Raw genomic sequence first — 22,391 nt, 5'->3', positions numbered from 1 at the left:
CTGTTTCGCTAATTTGGAGAAATTCTATGTGAAAAGCATCAGAAATTCACAGCCTAACAATACAAAAAGATTTATTTTTAAGGTGACGTTACCACAGAAGAATAAATAATTGGCATATGAGAAGTTTCTGGTTAAGTATAAGCACATATTTTATTCCTCTATTTACCTCAAACATGATTAATTTATGTATATAGGACATAAAAATTAACAGCAGACCACCATTGCACATAGTGTCCCCTTAATTATTGATACATATTTTCTCATAGTTTGTTTAATCATTAGTCTAAGTCTAACCTTTGCTTTTAAATGTTTGCTTCAAAAATCAAGACTGACAACAACATAGAAGTCCTCAAATTACATTTTTGACTGTTTTTTCTTTGTATATGTGCTACACCTTTTGCCCTCTCTGAAGAAAGGTGTGTGAATGTCCAACACTGAGCTTGTTGATACAATTCATCCTCCTGAAATTGTCAGTATGGAGCATGGGCTATGATGTTTTTCAGCTGACATGTTTTCTGGGCTTATAAACAGCATTTTTGTCTTTAAACTGCCTTGCAGAAAAACATGTAAGCCATCCCACAAGCTAGCTGGACTGACTTTTTTTTGCCAGAGGAAAAATTTAAATGAGAAATTTGGGTTTTAGCTGCCAGAAGGCACAAGGCACAGGGCTTTTTTCCCCAGACTGTTTGCTGCTTTAAAAAGACAGTAGGCCAAGGACAAACTCACCAGAGGATTACTAGCTGTAGAAAGCAAAACAAAACATGTGACTGAGTGGGACAAGGAAAAACCTAGACTCAGTTTATGCACTTATAATTTGGAAGGATGTTTTAGCAGGAAGAAAGAGGTCTATGCTTTGCTGCTTTGCTGCTTGCTAAATTACGCCAGTTTGGGTCACTACATAAAGAATAAACTGGAAGGATTCTGGACACAAAGCTGTTTTCTTGTGTTGCTACATTTTTGCACTTTTAACGCATTTACTTTTTTTCTGCAGTGGCAAAAGTAAATTTCTTCTGCTTTCTGTAAAGTTCAAAGAAGCATTTTAGTATGAAGTAAAAGGGATTTAGAGTAGAGAGGAGATGTGAGAAAAGAGGGAGGTATGTACGCTGTTTTCTGTTTTTGTGTTCTATATACTGAGATGGGAAAAAGTTATGAATATGCATAAAGCAAAGGAGTACACGCAGGTGACATGCTTGACTTGGGTTGCTGCTGTGAACAACTGCTCTAGACTAATGTTTTCTCCATCGCTCCTTTTCTCAGGAACAAGGGAATGAGGGAGAGAAGAACAGTACTCTCATGGGAACACTTTTTTTACCCTGTGGATAAAAAACTAACACACTAATGATGGAGCCACACAAACTTACAAAGCTACTGTAGCTCATCCTCAAGGAGCAAATATATACCCCCAACTACACATGAATACAATTCACAATCAACCTCAAAAATGATGAAAACTGTTTTTTTCTTTTCAAAGTATAATTCAGGGAAATGTTTAGCATATTTTACAATCTTTCCAAGTCATTTAGAGTTTGTTGTTAGCTTGCTGCAAAATATAGCGTATAAGAGTATAATATTGTTATCCTTATAATTAACAACACAACCTAGATTTTGGGACAAATATATTTTTAAAGCACTAAGTCAGAAAAATGACTTTTTAAAATGATAAAGTGTTCATTCAATTCATCTTTTTGACCATTTACCACAATAAGAAGAGTTATACAAAACCATTCATTAAGCAATGCATCTGCTGAAAATCAAGATGATGGCATAAAAAAACAAAAACCTTTTAGCCCATCAGTAAAAAAGTAAGTGCAGAAGTATATGGATTCAGACTTCTGAATAAAAACAAGGAGCGATAGGGAGCAAAGCATCTTAGTTTTAGAGTGCAATGTCCAGAGAAATACATATCAACACATCATCGTGTAGCTATAGACAGTGTGACAGCGTAAAAAAAACTTGACAATTTCAATTTGAAAATACCAAAGTTACATTTTAGCAGCAACTTTTTAAACAGGCAGACAACAGGAGGAACAATGAGGAAACGATGATAGTGGCTGAAAAGAAGCAAAGGAAAACAGAACAGGAGGTGGTACAGAGGGGATTTAGGGAGAGGGATACAGACAAAGGGGTGAGGGAAGATGAGGCAGGTGAGCGGGGTCAGACAGTGGGAGGAAGCTAATGTCTTTATTTCATGGTGAGATGGGACCTTGCATTTACCCCTGAGGTCAGTGGTCATGGAAAGGGTCACTGGGGGTGCTGTGAGGGGATATCTCAATACAGAAGAAGAGAGAGGGAATATCTATACAAGAAAAAAGTGGAGTGAACACAAGCAAGAGTCAGAGTAATGGGAGAAAGAGAGGAAATAAGGAAAAAAAGAAGGAGGCCTAGTTTCAGTCAGGAGGGGAATGTGCAAAGGTGGAAAGGTTGAGAGAGGTTGAGGAGGTGAGAATACTCAAGGGAGCGAGGAGGGACACACACACACACAAAAAAAACACTTCAACTGCAGACATTAAATATTGTAGATTGCGAGTATAACCACAAAATTGTGTTTTGGTGTAGTGTGAGGTATTGAAAATTGAATACATATATTACAATACAATATTACATATTGAATACATATATTAGTATTGTATATTCTCCTGTACAGATATAAATAGTGGTACTATTTATATCTGAATGCGTCTCTCCTTCTCTCCCAAGGACCCACCGACACAGCTGACAGATAAATACAAACAGAGTGAATGTATGAGTCTTTCTCTAGAGTGTTGTTAACAGTTATCCTCTTGAACCGCTTCACTTACTGCCTTTTATTGATATAAATCACATGTGTCAAATACCATGCAATGAATTTTCTAGTCTAGTCCTATTTATTCCAACATGTAGCTGCATTACCAACAATCATATGGATTAACTTTGACAAACATATTAAGATAAAACAGTTATTGAATCACTCTCCGTGTTGTTCCTCAAGGGTATTGTTAGTGCATTTACTTTTATTGCTCCACTCAACTTGGCACTTTCTAACAATAATATGAGCATCAGTTAAATAATATATGAACTGAATGTGTGTGTGCGGACGTGTGTTTGTGTGTGCGTGCTCTTGTTTGATTGGATCGCCTTGTTCAATCTGTGTTTAATGCTGACAATAGTGTCTTCCAGCTAATTAATGGCAGCTTTGAAACTAGGACTCACCACCATAAATCTAGCTCACACACAGAAACACGCACACACGTGCACATGCATACACACACATGCACAGAAGTGGAGACACTGCAGAGGCATGTGGGTGAACGCAAAATAATTTTTTACAAATAGAGCGCATCTAGAGGCAGACACTTTTCTTTGGTTTCAGTTCTTGAGGGGAACATTTGTATCCGAGAAGATCTCCCACTGACACACATAGAAGTATTGCATGTAAGCTAAGCACACACACAAACAAAAGACCTGGCTTTAAAAAAAACCTGGAAAAAGTATCAAGCAAATTGACATTGCAGTTTTTGTATTGTACATTAGGGAGTGCCTATAACTGTAAAACATCATACAGAGATTAAAAGGATGCAGGTGATAGTGTCCCATTAAGAAAAATATAAATATTTCAGGATAATGCAGCTTGAAATTTTACTTAGCAAGGTGTCCTAACTTGAAGTCACTGGACTTAAAATGACTTGAATGAATGACTTCTCAAAAGATCATGTTTTAAAGAACCATAAGTATCACATTAGCAGACATATAATATTGTTTGAGAGTTAAAACTTTACAGACTCTTTAGAGTGGTATGAAATCATGATGGAGACATGGATTCTGATATTGTGATTAGATTGTGATCATAATCAATTTTAAAGCCCATTTAGATTAAAAAGGCTTCACATAAATACTTTAATCAAAATAAATGTGAATTTCTATTGAGGAGTCATTTAGTCCACTTCATAAACCAATCAATCAAAAGAAAAATGTATCCTGTAAATGATATAAACAGATTACTTTGTGGTCGATGCACTTTTCAAAAATGGCAGCTCCAAAGCTGAACATTTTGTATTTCTGTAAATTTACATAAAGAAGATTCATAAAGAATTAAGAGCAACAAAATATATCACACTACCACGCTGAACAGACAATAGATATATCTTCAAGGAGCTACTAAAACGCATGCCAAAGTATATAACTACTTACATACAGATGGCTTGTCTGAGAATGACAAACATCTGTTGACAACTATTGTCTATTAGATGAATTGCACATATAAACACAAGGATGTATTAATTTAGTTTAATTTAATTTAAGTGGTAAATTATAACTTCAAAATTCCAACATGTTGTCTTTATACTAGCATTGAAACTAAAATAACTTTGATAGCTTTAGCTATTGTTGTTCATATGTAAAATGAAAAAAGCACTCAGTGAAATTTCACTGAAACACTTTTCAGATTTAATTCAGATTTAATTCACACTGAATGCATGACATCATACTAAATCAATATTAACCAACCAACTAAATATCAGTTTTATTTTTAATAAAGTCAAGGGTCCTACATGTAGATATAGGTATTATAAATCTAGCAGCAGATTTGCCTCTGAAAATGCTATAAGACATAATTTACTCTGCACACACATTAATTTTGCCCTATGATTTTTTACTTTTTGGCATTAACTATAGTGGCAGGGTGTGATCCTTAACGCTAAAAAATAACTACACACAGTCTCAGTATACTTTTAGACTCTGTATTGCTGTCCAGTTTTATCTCTGCCCCTGTTACCTCTGTATGAGTGTGATACAGCAGGTTAAAAATATCCCTTTACCTCTCAAAGACTGGCTACCGACTATTGGCCTATGTCCTTGAATTCACCCATGTCTTGCATTTGGAAAAACAGGACTGCACGTGGTCTGTGCCCACCAAAACTTCACATTTGCACAAAATAGTAACCATTTTGGCTAAGGGATTAAACCAGTTTTAAATTACTTCAAGATGTTCCTCTAACAGCCATTTCTGACTTTATGCTTGCTTTTATTGTAACACGCTCAACACTTGATTTGAATTATTCTCGTACGTTTTAGTGGCTGTTTCTGAACTACAATTAAAAATTCTTGAACTATTACTTCCTAAACAGGGTCTTAGTGACAACGTTCCTTTTTTCTTCTACTTTTTTTTCAGTTTTAAAACTTTCGCTCTTCAAACATATGTGCTGCTTTCACAAATCACTGATAGTGACTTCATATTATACTACAGTGTATGACCCAGTGATTCAGCAGATTATCATGCAGGTTTTAAACATCTGACATGCCATACTGCATTTTGGCTTGATTGCGGAGTTTTCCTTCTTCTGAAAGTGTCATCTGTATCACAGAGTGACTCAGCAGGCTATAAATACAGCTCTGGTCTGAATTTCCTTCAGACCCATATTTCTATTTTGTTCTGAAGTTATTCTTGTTCTTGGTCTTAGTATTGGACATCTGTATGACAGAATGTGATTCAGTCAGCTATAAATATGAATGGCCTTTCTGCTCGGCCAGCCACACGGATTAGCAGCTCTTCCTGCTTTTCCACTGGGCTCAAAACACACTGCAGCAAGCTCTTGCACTCTCTCACTCTCTCTTTCTCTCACTTTTACACACACACACACACACACACACACACACACACACACACACACACACACACACACACACATTCGCACTTGCTAGAACTCACTACAACCTGCGCATACATACACACTGGAAGAGAGGTGATGCTGAGTGTGAGAATGTTGAGATGCAGCTGCCACTGGCCTGTTCTGAGCATACTAAAAATGATAGTGAGTTAGTATATCTGTTTTTTCTTACTTGTTTTTCTTTTCACATATTTAGATTTACACACATACCCTCTGTATGTGTGTTTGTGTGTCTGTGTGTAGATGGTTCAACTGTCCTCCATGACCATAACAGCCATAGCAAGTAATGTATGAATATGAAACTTCAGCTCTGTAATAACAGGTGGTCCTTGGGGAGAGAATTGCAATGGCTGCCTCTGTTCTAAGATGGTCTTGATTATCAGTGGTTGTGATCTGGTGTATCATTTGGCTTCAGTTTGGCTGGACAGGGGAGAACAGATAGTCTTGGGGAACATAGGAAGGTCAGAATTATTCATTTTACTTCAAAGAGAGCAACATCAGGAACTTTCTACATATTATTGGGTAGTTAAGGCTTACAACACACTGAAAACAGATGTAATGGCTTTGATTGTGCAGATTATAGCAGAAATCTGTGAGTGTGTCATCAGATTGATTTTGACTCTTTGCTTTCGTGTTTTACGATATAACAGTCGGAAAATTTAACTAGTCCTTGTGGTTGAAAACCGATATCCATGCTTCTCCATATCAGCACCCAAAGCTTCTAAGGAGTGAAATTTATCTACACACAGACTCTGCAACAGCTCTATTTACTAAAACAGCTGTGTGCATTGTGTAAAAGTTTATGGAAATAGGCCTGGTTCTTGTTTGCATTAAATATTAAACCACACATTGTGTAGATTAAATAGAAAAGAACCTTGATCTTGATTTAGTGCAGCTAAAATGGCAAATATATCTATGATTACGTTAAAGAAAAGTATATATTATCAGGACACCGTAAATTCTATTCTGCTGATATTTTCTGTTGTACATGCTCATAGGATGATCTGATTGGTGGGGTCTGGTTTCAATGAAAATACTAAGGCTGGTAAATGATCCTGAGTCCAGGAGGAAATTAACAAGTGGCTACCAATGCCTTGGATTACATGCTACTATACTTACACACCAAGACTTTCACACACCTGACAGCTACTTTGGTCTCTGTGACGAAGGGATTCTGATTGAATTAAGACAGTAAGATCTTATTATCCACAGACTGAATATATCAGTACATTTGTCTTTGCTGGAGTTATTAATAGTACCCAAGAGGCAACCAGACACCGAAGCATGGGTTGACAAACAGACCCTTGAGCTATTAATAAAAGAGGATGGAAAAACTATAGTCAACCAGCAGACTTAGTAAGAGAGAGAAGATAAGTCTGACACACATACTGACGCCTCAAGAACAAGGTGGGAAAAGTGTGCCATTTGAATCCTTATTATTTTGACTGAAGTTCATTGAGAAAAAGAAATCGCAATAATTACACAAAAAGGATGAAAAATGACAGGTTATGACAAGTTATTGATCGCAAATTAAAAATCATCTTGGTCTCAGGGTTGTTGTTTTCCTGTCCACCTGTTTTGTCTCTAATCCAGATGTGTGGTATGGGCAGACTGGAAACAGAGCACCTTTCTTTTGTCAAAACTTCTTCGTGTCAGATCTTTCTTTGAAAATCTCTTTACATTGATATTAGGTAAAAAGCTAAAGTAATAGATGACAAAATTTGTCGTGATGCTAAGGCTCAAGATGCTTGATGTGAGGTTGTGCTGTATGTGAAATTAAGCATAGGTTTACTGTAAGTGGATTTGAGCTTGGCTATAGGTGGTTATGGAAAATATTCTCTCACAAGGGGCTGCAACTGTTTTTCCCAGTAGACATAAGATCATGTGCGACCCTTATCACTTTCAAACCGACAGCTTAAACTAGGGCAGGCTTCACATACAGATATAGAAAAATACACAGACAGACACGCGCACACACACACACCTGAACATGAAGGGCTGAATGCTTTGCTGTTTGAATTAAACAGCAGGTGACCAGATGAGTATGGAGAAAAAGAAGAAGGAAAGGACCACTACCGAACTTAAGAATTAAGAGTCCCATCCCTTTCTCACACTTTTCCCATCAGATTACCATTGGCCATCTATGACCTTTGACCTGTGCGCTTTTTACCTGCATTAGCTGCATCTTGTGCTCAGTCATAACCAGTGAAAAAGCAACTTTGTAATGGCTACCTTGAAATAATTACATGCTAATACTGGCTGGATTTACATTCAAAACAGTTCTGAGTAAATATTGAAACCCTCGGTGTTTCATACTATCTAATCAGGGGTTGGATATTAAGGAATATCATCTGCTTAACATTAATGCATGAATGCACCTTATTGTGCCTCAAAACTAAGCTATTAAATAACATGTTTTTGTTGTTAATTGTCTTAGTTTGTCACATAATACTGACAAGACTCATGCAGGGTCTCCTTACCTTTATAGATTACTGTAAGAAATTAGATCTCCCTTGTCTAATTCAAGCAAAAACTAAAACAAAAGAAAAGCAAACAACAACAAAACTTCAGCAGATGCCCATTACATGGCTGGTCATGTTCCCTGGATGGCTGCATAGTTAGTCTATGGGATACACACCCTAGCAATTTCTACTGGGCAAGGCATGGCTGTTCTTTCAGAGCATAAAGGCTTTCATTTGCTGGATATTTTTACATTTTTATGCTGCATAGTCCAGCTCTCGAGAATAAAAGTATTCAGTAGGCAGCACAAAGGCCGAGTGAAACAAAAAGAGAGTGAGCAAAAAGGAGAATGAGAAAGAGAGATAGGGAATGTCAGCGCAGGAGAAAAAGGAGAAGTGAGCTAAAATTTAAGGGATATTTTGCTGCTCATGATTTGCTTGATTTAACACTTTGCAATGCTGAAATTAATCCAGTATGGAAAGAAGAGTGGAGGATTTGTGCTCTGGATGTCTTTACAAAAGACTGATCAGAAATACTATGCAGACTATATTATATCCCTGAATTATTTTTAACTTCATGTTTTGCTTAGTCAGCTCAGTTATGTTTGCTCTGATGATGTTACTCAACAGCGGCTAAAGAGCTGTAAATAGGTTTAGCAATTAAACCAATGCCTCAGAAAGCATTGGTATCATAATAAAATACTCAAAAATGTATACCAAGCTTCTGACAAAAAGGCATAAGACACAAGGTAATGTCTATTTGCACTAATTCTCCGAGTAACACCAGGCAATGTCCTATCTTTGGTAATTCCATGAATACAGCGCTGAGGGGCAAAACATGCTGTCCTCCTGCTAATGAAGCTTTCAGCCCTGCGCCACAACCACACAATGACAGCTGGCAGGGGAGGGGCAGGAACTACATGCCATGAAATAAGAGGGGGTAAAAATTGATTAGCAATTTTCATTTGCGCTAAGCTAAACAAAAGAAGGCTGCTGCTCTATTCTGCATATCATCATGGGGTGGGAGAGGAGGAGGGTGGGCAATGTTGACGGTGTTGGGCTGGGGTGGGAAGTGATCTTTCAGAGCTCAAGGCATCTATTGTTTAGTTAGAGAGGATGTGGTTGTGTGTATGTGTGTGTGTGTGTGTGGGGGGGGGGGGGGGGGGAGCAAAGAGGGACTAGGATGGAAAGATGAGGGAACTGACGATGAGAAAAGAGTGAAGAAAGGGGGAGGAGGAAGGTGTTCAGGGCAGTGGAAAAGCAAAAGGGTTAAAGTAAAGGATAGGGGACAGGGAAGCAAGCAGGGAGTGCAGAAGAAAGAAATAGGGATGGGCGAACTGGGAAAGACAGGGAATGAAACAGAAGGACACATTGATGAAAGACATGAAAGAGTGGGTGAAAAAGATTGGGATTAGGGATGAAAAAGAATGACATATAGGGAGCTTGAAGAGTGGAATACTGAAGGGTTTGATAAATTAAGTGTAAAGAGGAGAAAGTAATAGGGTGGGCTTTGTCTGGCAAGACAGAGGCAAGGAACACATATAAGAGAATAGGGAGAGTGTTGTCCAAGAGTTCATGACTAATTCTGAAAATTAAAGCTGGACCTGGACGGTGCCACAATGCTTTTTAAAAGACAAAAGCAAAGTGGCTGGGTGAAAAAAAAATGACACCACCATCACTTTTAAAGTTATTAAAGCCATTGAATATATTGAATATAGAGGCTCTAAGAATAGAGAAATTTGCCAACCCAGAAGAAAAAAAATGCAGTACGCGTGCAGTACTGTGGCCAAGCTATGTTGTTGTATGGGCAGTTTTCTTGAAGGGCTTTTTGGCATGACCGGGATGCATGATGGCTTATTAACAGTGACACTAGTGTGCTTTAAGCGCGTGCCCACCCACGCACCCACCCACACCCACGCACCCACCCCCACACACACACACACACACACACACACACACACACACTAATAAATGCAAAAAAGGCGAGAAAATAGCAGCTGGTAAGTGAGTGAAAGCAGAAAAAAAATCAACAACTTTTAACCAAAACACTGTACACAACTCTAAATTTAATTTTCTGCAAGATTAAGCACAATAATGACTAGCTTTATAAAAACCCATAACTAATGGCTTCCAATGAGCCAATCTATAGGCATTGATCTGCTCAGTATCTCATAGACTCACAGTGCAAAGCCTATAAATGAAGGAGGGAAGAGGGAGAAGGCAAGAGACAAGAAAAAGGGTAGAAGAAAAAGCGTGGAAGAGGAAAGAAAATGAGAAATGGGTGATGGGAGAGAGACAGGTGCAGAGAAAAGGGGAGGGTAATGACTGAAGTGAGATGAGGAAAGTAAAGGCAAAAAGATAGAGTGCAAAAGAAAAATGGGAAATAAAAACAAAGAGTGACTCAGTATAGCTGTAATATTATATTAATATTAATATTATATTTTCTTTTTTCTTTCCAGTGAGTGTATTATACTTCAGTTGTTTTCCAGCGTTTGCCAAAAAACAATATCACTGTTTTCTGAAACACTGTACTGATGAAGCCTGGACTGTGAATACAAACCACATAGCAATACTTTTACAAATGAATTTCGGTTAACTAGTGCCAAACTTTATTCTTTACAGTTGTATATAGCCCGATTTAAAAAAACAACAAAAAAACTTTTAATATAGTGCTTTTAATTCTGGATTGAACTATAGCACATGAAATTGTTAAAATATGTGCACTAATCCTGAAATAAAAAGTAATATTTTTGCTCGCATACAACATAAAGACAATCAATAGCAACCCAGGAGTTCAAACAAACTACAATAAAAATCATCATTATATACTTTTAAAGGTTTTTAGAGCAATTAGCTGTCTAGTGGTTTTCTACATTGTTAATCCTACACTTGACAGCTTTTTAAAGGCTCACTGACTAAGATCTAAAGGTGGTGGCATGTGAGGAGGATAGAGTGAAATAAAACAATCCTCTGCTGAAAATGCACAGAAGCTTAAATCCGAAGAGGGCGCCTTGCGTTAATCCCCATGGATTAGGCTTCTAAATACTTCTATTCAAGCCAATTAATTCATGCATATATCTGTCTCCGGCTCTTTTCATGTCATTTAAGATGATGGAGGGCAACTTCCTGGGAAATCAGGAGAATGTTGAATATGTATCTACATTAATGCATACAGGCTCTCTCTTCAGAATCGTGTGGCAACAAACTATACATCCTTAGGTGGTGCACATGCACATGGGCATATGCTACAACGCAGAGGTATACATTAAGATTTTAATGGGGGAATGATAGTGGGAGGGTGAGGATTGAGAGGGGCCTCCAAAAGTTGACTGACGTACTCTGACAGCTGAATACTAATCATGAGATCAACCTCTGTCTAAATCTACAGGATCTCAGTGGGACTTCTGGCTGGGAGAAGCATAGAAAGGATTATACAGAAGGCTTACAAAGAACAGAGAGACACCAGTGGACAGACTCAACAACTTGAAACAAAAGGCTGAGAGGAAGAAGTAACTAAAGATGCAGAAGTTGACCACTGAGAATTGAATGATGTTCCTAAAAATATTTCTCTATCTGTATTACTGTGAAGAAGGTGGCAGAAAGGAAACAAACAAAACAACAGAAAAAAAAGACAATCGTCAAAAATAGAGTGCAGAGGTTTACGCAGGTGAGATCAATCAGGGAACCAGGAAAGAGACGTGAAGTAGAACTAACAGAGGGCATGAAAGAAAACTAATCTTCAAAGTAATTGAGATACCCCAAATGACGAATCACACTAACCATGAAAGCAGAAATGAGGGAACACTGAGGGAACTAAAACAACTGTAAATAATAAAAATCAAGACATGAGCCAAAACAGGATTACAAAGCTGAAACTCATCACTAGAGTAGCCATAGAGTAGAAACAGGAACCACAGACTCAGTGTTACAAACTAACTGGAACTAACTGGAATAATAAAGAAATCCAACAAGAATCAGGAACTCAACCCAACAAACACAAGAAAAATAGGGAAACCAAACTGAAAACAATGAATATTAAACATGAACACAGAAGCCGGAAAACAATTAAAAAAACAGGGATCACAATAAACACCAACAAATTGTTTTGTTTACACTTGAATTCATTTCCTGTTTGCACTGATGTCACTAATGATTTGGTTTCCCAATGACATCATGAAGGCCTGAAGTGGAGTGCAGCCTTTAGTGTTTGAGACGTCTCAAGTCTCTGGTGTTTGTGTGCATGATTTTCTGGTTTTGGGACTGCGTTGTGTGTACATGTGTGTGTACACATATAAGCAGGCTGGAAGGCAGCAACCGCTGCATAGAGTATTAATAGGACCTCATATCACCCAGGAAGGCTTCCAGATAAATAGAAGCTCACATCAGGCTTCAGTCTATGATCAGATTACAACTCCTGAGCTATATCCACATTTTGATGACTGGTATATAAAAGTCTGCTTGGAAAAACGTTATGGTAGTAGCAAAAGACTGACAGAAAAGAAAACATTAGCAAACATAGTAAAGATGTCACGTAATTAAAGCAATTGTATCTACATTTTTTTTTTTTTTTTACGAAGACTACACAACACTGACACTGGTGACGTGCAGCATAGTTAAACAGAAGACTTAGCAAATCCACAAAACTTTACATAACAAATCAAATGGGCACAAACATGACAAATTGTTGAATATATTACCACTGATGGTAATTGCTATAAACTTCTTGACCAGTTTTCGATCCTAAACCACAACTTACTGATTATGGGGCCACATGTTATGAGCAACTGGTCTGAGTATATGGCTGTACCCAGAGTTATAGCCCTGACTTAACGATTTATCAGTAAATGTGTAAATGCCTGTTAAATTTACCAAACTTACCATTGGAAGTTAACTTTACAATGATGGGTATACCACTTAATATGAATCTTCATAGGTATTAAATGCACCTAGTCATTTCTTGGCTCAAGGAAACAATACCAAAGACTGCTTGATGAGGAAATGCTTATATTTGTATCATGTATAAGCTTCAACATCCCAAACATTAAAGCTTGTAAGTGCAAGCTGTACCTATCTTGGCGATATAATTAGTATATAATTAGTCTTTAACTTTGAGTTTATAGCACTGATCCTCTTACCTGATATTCTTCAACTTAGGTAACTGCTGTAAGGTGTGCTCAGTCCGCGGATACTGTAATAAAGTAAAAAAAAAAATTATATTCTGCCGCTGCTTTGTTAGAATTACATAGGATTAAGTAACACATTGCAGAAGATAGTACCAAGGAGACTAGCAGCGTTTCACAAGGTCTGTAAATTTAAAGACATTTAAAAAAATGCTGATATGAATGTAAAATGTCATTCACTCGATCGTTAAACTTTGCATTTCTCCAAGTGCTAAGCTCTGTCTCTCCTTTTCCTCCAATTCTCTTGTCTTTTAACAGTCACTCTGACTCTCTGTCACTATGATCTGACATCAGTCCGTCTGATTGGTCGACCCAACTCGTGCACTAACCAGTGACATGCTTTAATTATTGAGCGGCTGACCTCAATTGGTTGGCTGGAACAGCTTAAAACACATTTCTCCACACACAAACACTGCATGCACATACATGCACACACTTTTACACACTATGATCACACACTCACAAACTCAGTACATTCTGCACACTTACAGGCTCACCCTGGGGATAGTTTCTAAAGTCTAAATATATACTGTGGACACCATCAACACTGCCTGTTACTTCTCTTAGTTCATTCATCCTAAAAGCACATTAGTTATGATAAGAAGCATGCCGCATTAACATGTGTTTATACCAAATATATGATTCTAAAATATACCTAAAAATGGGAAATAAATACAGCTGAGATATTACCCAAGAGTTGCTTTCAGAACAAGCTACGTTGTAGTACTTTTTATGTTATTAACCTATTTACAGACGCTTTAAAAATCTTGAAATACAGATAACTGTGAACAGCGTTGTAACACTACTGTTACTCTTTAAGACAACAACATCATAATCCACTGAAGTACTCTACATGGTCATCCCATTTTTACATTTTTAAAAATATATTTTATGATAAAAAAACTGGAGCAGAATAAAATTAGAAGAAACACCCACCAAAAATGGATGTAGTAATGCTAATTAAGTTATTTAATCTTTTATTTTATTTTCATTAAAAAGAGACAATTTAAATTAAGTTTAGGATTCTTTTTAAATTCAAAAATGAACATGTGCAGTATAAAATTTATGACACAACACAGATGTTGACTGGAAACATGAATCCTGATATATCTTTCATAACTGGTGCAGCGAGAAAGAGAAATGAGACACATCTTTAGGTATGACATGTATGCACTTACTATGCTATAATTTAATATCCAAATATATCTTTGAGAGTATGATCAGTGGTAACATCCTGCAAATGATCAAACACAGGTGATACTGGATAGCCACATTGCTTCATGAGACATGATGCAACCAGTGCATTTTTAGATTAGGGTGTAATGGTATCCTACCTTTAGTATTAAATATAGTCCCTCTGGTTCCACTTCATTTCAAATGTGAGAGGGTGAGGGTGTTTTATCTTTCTGCCAGCATTACAACGTCAAGTGTTTGGCACTCAAAGCAGTAAAGTGGCACACGTCTTCAGTAATGGCATTCATCTCAAGAATGCCTTCAGAAACATAAGTGACATGTTGTCTCTCATTATATTTTGATGAGTGTAACCCAGCTGGGCTCTACGGCATGCTGTGTGGCTTGTGGTCTATGATTAGTTGCAAATAGTTCAATGGGTCACACCACTTGGCTCTGTTCCCAAGACCTCACAAGGTTCGGACACACAACCCCCCAAACCACATGGCCACATTTCGAGCGCAGAAACTGAATTCGAATTAGATGAGCAGGTACATGAGATTTATCTTTAGATTTGCAAGCCAGTGGTAAATGTAATGTCTGTAAATTAAGTCTTCAGGATGCCGATTGGTGTATAGAAGTGCTATTGTGATTGCCCTTGCTACAACAGGAAAATAATAGTTTAAGTTTGCTCTGAACAGGAGTCCAGTAAAAGTTTGGGGGTTTTTTTGGACATTTTAACTTTATTTGTATACAGCAGAGACAGACAAGAAATGGAAAGATTAGCAGGGGAATGGCATGCAACACCTGTCCAGGAAGCTGGGATTTGAAGCACGTATTCAGCTATAAGGTTATTTTATGCCAAGGTTTTTTTCTGAAGTTACAGGTGGTTCCAAAACTATTCCAACGATCACTACTGTGAGAAAGGGCATGTTTATTTTACTGTTATACCTGTGAAATTTCAGCTGTTTAATCTGGACAGTTTTGAAATGAAAATAGACAACTAACCAGAACAGACACGCATGTGCATGCTAGACAAACGATACCCACTGACATCACTCACACACACAAACAAATGAACACAGTCAAACAGAGCTCTCAACATGGAGCTTCATGCATGCATGCGTGCGTCTCTGAAGTTTGGCAGTGTGTTTCTTTAGTCCATACGGCGTTTTGTATTTGCCATAATCCCCTGTCAGCAACACTTAGGCAGGCAGACAATAGCAGAGAAGATCGGCAGCCAAACCCCCTTCACTCTGAGCTTGGCAGGTCAGTGTGCAAGCAGCAGGTTACACACACACACACACAAACACGCACACACACACACACACACACACACACTCACAAACACACACATACGTACACTAACTCTCACAAGCAGTACTGTACTGTACATATCCATGAAGCATACACACACTTAGATACACACACTGCAAACACACATGTCCTGCTGAGATGCACGTTACTCACACCTTCTCGCGGCTCTCTTCAAAGAGTTGTGGTGCAGTTCTCAAGGACACGGCTGTCTGAGATCCTCTCTCTTTCTCTCTCTCTTCTTATCCTTGCATACTCTCTCTGTCTCTCTCGCACTCTCTCATTTGCTTCACGGCTGCAGGACGCAGGACAACAGATGCAAGTGTGTCGCTGCCTCTCTCTTCTCTTTATTCATTCCTTTTCCCTCTCTCCCTTTCTCTCCCCTTTCCTCTCTTGGTCTGCAGCTAAGAGGCAGAGCACATTCTCTAAGCCATGAAGCAGAGCTTCTCTCTTTTTTTTTTCAAGTGCCGGGTAGTATGAGAACGAGGAAGTGAGAGAAAGAAGAAGGGAGGGAGGAAGGGGAGGAAGGGGAGGAAGGAATCAACTGACCAAACTGATGTGCCACTCCAGGACACTAGTGTTCTGCAGCCAGCCAGAATGCTGCTGCGGGAAAAAGCAAACAGTTTTACTGTAAGGTATCAGCCTTACAGTAAGGCTGTAGCAGAAGCAGTGGAAACTTCCCATATGTTCCAGCTTTGCAAAAAATGAAGAGGAACAAAAACATTTAGAAGAAATGATGGATTAATGAAATAAATAATAAAAAATTATTTTAAAAAAAGGGCAAATAATTAAACAAACAAGCAAACAAACAGGAAACAACAGAACAACCTGATGAAAAACACTGAATTTAAGCATATATGGATAAAAGGAAAATGTTGAAAAAAGAGGAAAAGAAAATAGAAGAGAAGAGAAATGTCTCGACAAGAGGAGAAGAGAGAAGTGGAAAAAGGAAGTCTAAGTATTCCCTAAAGCCTCGCTGTCTCTTCTGAAAAATGGTCCCTGCAGGCCAGATCCAAAAAGAGGGAACACAAACAAACAGAGAGAGCAGAAACAAACATCTATTTATGGAGGAGGGGGTCCAGTTTCCCAACCACATTTGCAGCTTTTTTGACAGTGTTACCAATTCAGCAGTTTACAAGTAACAACTATGTTTAAGAGGAGACAGAACAGAGCGAGAAAGAGAAGAGAGGAGAGAAGCGGCAAGGAAGTCTGTTAAAAATGGTGCCCCCCACCCACAAATCTGAGTCATTTAATACAAATATGAATAATATTATCAATATTTAATATTACATTTGAACATTAAAGCAATTTTGTCACGGCTCAACGGCACGAGGGAACAGGGATGGACACAGGCGCAGAAACCAACCCGGAAGCGAGGTGACAGAAAACAAATGATTTATTTCCACCCACAGGAAAACAAAGGTGAAACACAAAGCGACGCCACCACACTAGTGGCGCGTAGGATTCGTCTGTGATAATGAGGGCGACCTAGACACCTCTAGGAGACGGCTGAACAGCGGGGACAGCGGGGAGGTAGAAACAAGACTAGGTAGGGGCCGGGGCAGTGGTTTCAGATGGAGGGGACAGGTGGAGCGGAAAACCCGGAAGCGGTCGAGGCGTGGGGAGGCAGGCAGGTGAGCAGTGGGCCGGCAGGCCACGTTGTGTGAGCAGCTGGCGGCCCAGGTCCAGGAGGACGGGAGCGAGGGGAACAAGATCTCCACTCCGGGTGCTATCGCTGAGGACAAGAAAAGACAGGTCAGTCATCACACGGCGTTAAGACAAGGTTTAGGATGCTCCACTGAACTAACATGGGAATAGCAGATACTCAGGCGATGAGTGGTTGAGAGCGCAGGTCTGATATACCGCTGGCACGATTGCTCACAGGTGGTCAGCCAGGGAGGGGCAACCGGACTCCGCCTAAAGGAGGAGGAGCCGCTGTCTGAGACCTGCAGGTGCCCAACCAGACCATGACAAATTTAGGAGTTTATTTTTGGGGGGTACTTTCTAAATTTATGTCAAGTCCTGGCATTGTCTTCCTTCCACTCTCCATCTCTCAGCAACACTTGAAAACATTTTAGCCAAGTGATTTTATCTTTTTTTAAATTTGTATGTGTACATGCATTGCTGTGGACCACTGATGTATTAACAGCTTAAGTGAATATAATACATAAGATGGATTGTAAAGAGAAAGGGATTTGTGTACATATGCAACGCATTTCTGAACATAACAATGAAAGATCCACAAATTGCCTTGTCGTTTCATTAAAAAGATAAATAAATATAACAGTGCAGTCTCTATGATTGTGCAAAATTCAGGCAACAGTAGCACAGCATTGAGGATTATTATGTTATTTTTCTTGGATTTCAAAGAATCATAGTGGGAGTGGAAGACTTGGATTATCATGATCCCCATTTTATCCTGAACTATGCAGCCCTCAGGCCAAACGAAAGCCATTCTGCACTGATGAAGAACCAGCAATTGATTTGCTATGGAAATACACACATCAGCAGTGGCTTATCACACATGGGATCAATCAGGCTAGTTTTAGTTAAAGAGAAACCACTGCCATTAAAATTAAAATGTTTCACATACTCACAGCAGACTGGGTGGTGTTTGAGGCTTTTTATCCATCGCCTTTGTTCGTGAGTCATTTGACATAATTGTGATGGATGGATGTGTTACATTTTGAATCAAATATTAGCAAGTAACTAGAAGGGGACGTGGAGAACGCCAAAGCCAGAAGAGGGTTTTGCTCATTCGCCTTGGTATCTTTTGCTCAGTGACAAAAGCCAGACAATCAACAATAAAAAAAATCCTTATCTTGGCTTCTGAATGGTGAAAAGTAATAGTAAAATGTGATTAAGTTTGATTTCAGGTTCACTCAGTATCTTGTAAACTTTCCTTAAACTGAATAATGATTTCTTTTCCTTTATTTTATTTGGCATGCGGACAGTGTAAATGTCCCACAATGGTATGGTATAGTTTGGAATCATTCATTTTTGTATACATGCAATATGTCTACAAGATAAAAACTTTATTTAGAAAAATGCAGTGCAGGAACTGACGTGTGGATAAGACGGATGAAAAGGAACGAGCGGCGGAGACGAGTTTTGGCAAAAGAAGCAGGAAGAACAGGTGAAAGAAGGGAACAGGGCAGGGAGGGAGATGATAAAAGCAGGGACACAGTGGAGGAGAAGCAAAAGAGGGTGGAGGGCAAGGACGGGGTGAAGTGTGTAACTCACTCCTGTCCCCATCACCAGCGCCCAGTCCTAATTTACCCAGAACAATCAATCAGATCAGGAGGCAGACACTGATAGAGGACTACCATGCAACAGGATCCACCATGTGCGCACACACACCGAGAGAGATGGAGGACTTGCATGCAACAGGATCTATTCACACACACGTACTTTTATGCTGACTAAAGAGAAAAAGTTTGCAGCTCATATTTGTAGCCTCTGCACTGACTTCTACCAAGTAGACTGTACTGTGTACCAAAGTCACCGCAGCTGGGGTCATAATGGGAGGTCAGGGCCCATGAGAGAGAACGAGCACAGAGGGAACAGAACGGGAGTGAGAGAGCAAGAGGGTGATGGAGAAAAGAGGGAGAGGGAGGAGAACAACAGCCATCAATAGGAAATGAGAGAAAGTGAGAGAGGGGGGGCACATTGCAAAAAACGTAGGACAGAGGACAAAGTGATCATGCCCTGCAATGCTCTCGGAGAAAGATGAATGCACCAACAAAGAAAGAAAACATCGAACAAGGCAAGAGAAAAATGTGGCTTAGTACAGCTTGGATACAGCAGACTTTGTAAAGTAAACACAGAGAGGATCTGCAAGAGTACTCCTTGAGAGTGATGGATAGCCCCCGCGCACACTCACCCGATTTATGCAGCCATACTTCCACATACACTGCTAATTTCTGTCATGCAGGATAGACTGTAATCCTTAAGGGTGTATTTACTATCTTTCAGATAAGCTTTGTGTCATGCTTTGCGCAGTGTTCATCATAAAACCCAGAGTGACTGTAACTCAAAGGAAAAGGTAAATTCTGAGGTTCTTGGTCAGTCCCCACCACTTTTTGTTCACATGAATTGTAAAGGCTAGTTAGGTAGGTGGGTGGGAGGTTAAAGGTCTTTTTAATGAAAAAGCATTATCCAAAATAAAATGATCTGAAACTTTCATAAATGACGGAAGCACTAATTCTAATTGATTGATTCTTAAGTAAACAACTTAAGATTCTAATTGAATTTGCCTGAATCCAGAGATAAACATTTGCATTAACTGGAATCCCCTTTCATTGTGACGTTTACATTGCATTTAGCTGTTGGTTGCCAGGTAGGGATTTGTTGTTTTGGGCCAGATTCATGTTTACTCAGTGGCTGTTAGCAAGATCAAATAATTAAAAATCAAATACATCCCTTGACCCTCTGGTTAGAGAGGCTCAAGAAGAGTCTTTTAAACAACTGGGGCACACTGTGACATTAAAAGGTGTTCTCTAAGCAATTCTAGGCAATTTACAGTAGGAGACTTTTGTGAGGAAGTATGAAATTAATCAAAGTCAGAATTGCTGTTATGTATTTCAGTGACGTATGCTGCTAACAAAGTTTTCTTTTAGGTTACAGAAAATGATTGTTTTGGGGTGATCCATTTTGAGGCACAGTTGTTCAGGTGCATGCTACATATGTGTATATGGCAGGGTGGTAAAATCCAGTTATTTGCTGTTTGTCATTCCCTTGTTTTCTCTTCCACATTTCCTGTCCAAGTAAATATCAGGGCAAATATTAAAAATAATGAACTTTAAAATAAACACATATTTTGGCATCCAGTTCTTAAGCATCATTGCACATGTAGGCTACAAACTGTGGCTATCATTTTAAATCTCACACTTCCCCATGTAATAGCCCATTTATTATCTCTAACTATCCTGAAAATTATGCAAGCCTCACACTATATACGATATAACTATTCAGGCAAACTGTGCGCTATTTAAGTCCTCTTGTTATCATATCATGATAAACATTTATTACACTTCAAGGTGTTGACCTGTAAATGTGGTGGATTGAGGCTCCCTTGACATGTTGTCATGTCAATGATTACCATACATCAGAGTGTCTTCACTTCCTGGTACTAATATAGTTGCAGAGAATATATTTCTACAGCAAACAACATCATGAATCTCCAACCCATAAAATTGAGTAAATTGAATTTATGACTAATTTATTTGACTTAAGACTAATTGGAGCAATGCTTTATTTATCCTGTAAATTATCTCATAGTGCCTGTCTGTCTGTGTATGTAAGAGAGAGAGGAAATATAAAATCCCCCCTATTTATTATAAAGGATGACACATTTAATTTAGGCCCTGCAAAAGAAATTAAAAAGCATAGCTGTTATTAATGAAGATGGAGCCTAATGATGGCAGGCCACATAATAAAAGACATGCGCACACACATGCACGGACAGTGTGAGGACATTTAGCTTACTCCGAACAAAACTTTGTTATAACAGATTCCTCTTAAAATACTGGCTCTCTGTTAGAATGTTAATTTTAATGAGGTATAAAGCTTTACAGCGATGCTAGTTGATTATCTGTGCTGCAATTAACTTGTAGAATAAGGATTCTTTTACAGTCACATCATGTGAGGCTTAAAATCATCTTAATTCATGAGAGAAATGTAAAATCTATTCCTTATATCACAAGATTTCAGTGTCAAAGTGCAGTGCACGGACACTCAAAGTCATATACACTTTTAAAGTCGTTGAGAGTGTAAATTGAACAGAAAAACAAGCTGTAGTCTTAGTCTTCCCTTAATTTTGTTACAGGTTTGCCAGTCTCATGCTATTAAATGTATAGCCTGCATAGCACTTCTATTGATTAACAAATGACAACAGCGTCAATGTGTCGCAATGTGCACTTGAGGTCAGGGACTTATTGCCTTATTTCAACTCTTTCTTTCCTACCTCTCTCTTCCTCTCATTCTCTAACCTTCTCTCTTATCCATCTCTTTTCTATCTTTCCCTAACAGTCTTCCTTCCCTCTTTCTAAATAGATATTGAAGTTTTCTATTTAAGGCAGATGCTGTTTAACTTCCTTGGGGTTGGAAGTGAAAGGCAGGCAGAGGGCCATCCATCTCGCTATCCACCTGCTGACATCTTTAAATGCTATTGACACCCACTGCCAGCATTAACATGCAAAACCGCACTGCATGTTTGATTTCATTAGCTCATTGCGCACAGGGTTTTCTCCTGCCCTGTCGGTGGGATTCTGGCTACAAATATTGGATTGGATGCAGAACTGGCAAATTTTCCAACTTCTTTGAAAAATGCAATTTATACACTGTACTATGTAAGCTGTATGAGTCTCAGAGTTCACTGACTAGACAATGTCCTTACTAAACAGTGTAATTAGATACAGCTTTCTATATGTGTTTTTTTTTCTTCCCAGTATCTTTGATGGTATAGATTGTTCGGTTACTAGTCCAAATACTAGTCCAAATTCAAGACATACAAATAAAAGGTAACAAAAAACACTTGGAGATCCAATGACCTGAAAAGGCTAGCTACTTGGCCACCCAAAAAGAGTGTTGCTAAATACTCACCTTATATTCATGCTAAAATCACT

At 38.6% G+C, this 22,391-nt stretch overlaps 1 protein-coding gene across 3 annotated transcripts in view; it reads right to left on the bottom strand.

Moving 5' to 3' along the window:
- The window catches only part of esrrga (estrogen-related receptor gamma a), a 161,979-nt gene extending 145,790 nt beyond the window's left edge, over nucleotides 1–16,189 (bottom strand). For 2 of the 3 annotated variants that reach the window (XM_085369432.1, XM_085369276.1), the window contains exons 1-2: nucleotides 13,378–13,509; nucleotides 13,237–13,289 (exon numbers count right to left, since the gene is read on the bottom strand). The gene's annotated coding sequence lies outside the window, so the exon portion shown is untranslated. Of the gene's footprint in view, nucleotides 1–13,236; nucleotides 13,290–13,377; nucleotides 13,510–15,923 lie in introns of those variants that run through there. The other variant, XM_085369354.1, reaches the window with a different exon arrangement.
- Between the last annotated feature and the right edge of the window lie 6,202 nt (nucleotides 16,190–22,391).

Source organism: Diplotaxodon limnothrissa, linkage group LG1 (genome assembly GCF_057381915.1).
Source record: "Diplotaxodon limnothrissa isolate DT_005_m linkage group LG1, D_limnothrissa_male_GT1.1, whole genome shotgun sequence".
NCBI classification, from domain to species: domain Eukaryota; kingdom Metazoa; phylum Chordata; class Actinopteri; order Cichliformes; family Cichlidae; genus Diplotaxodon; species Diplotaxodon limnothrissa.
The sequence above is the reverse complement of the archived record's forward strand: the minus strand, read 5'-3'. Positions and strand labels throughout refer to the sequence as shown.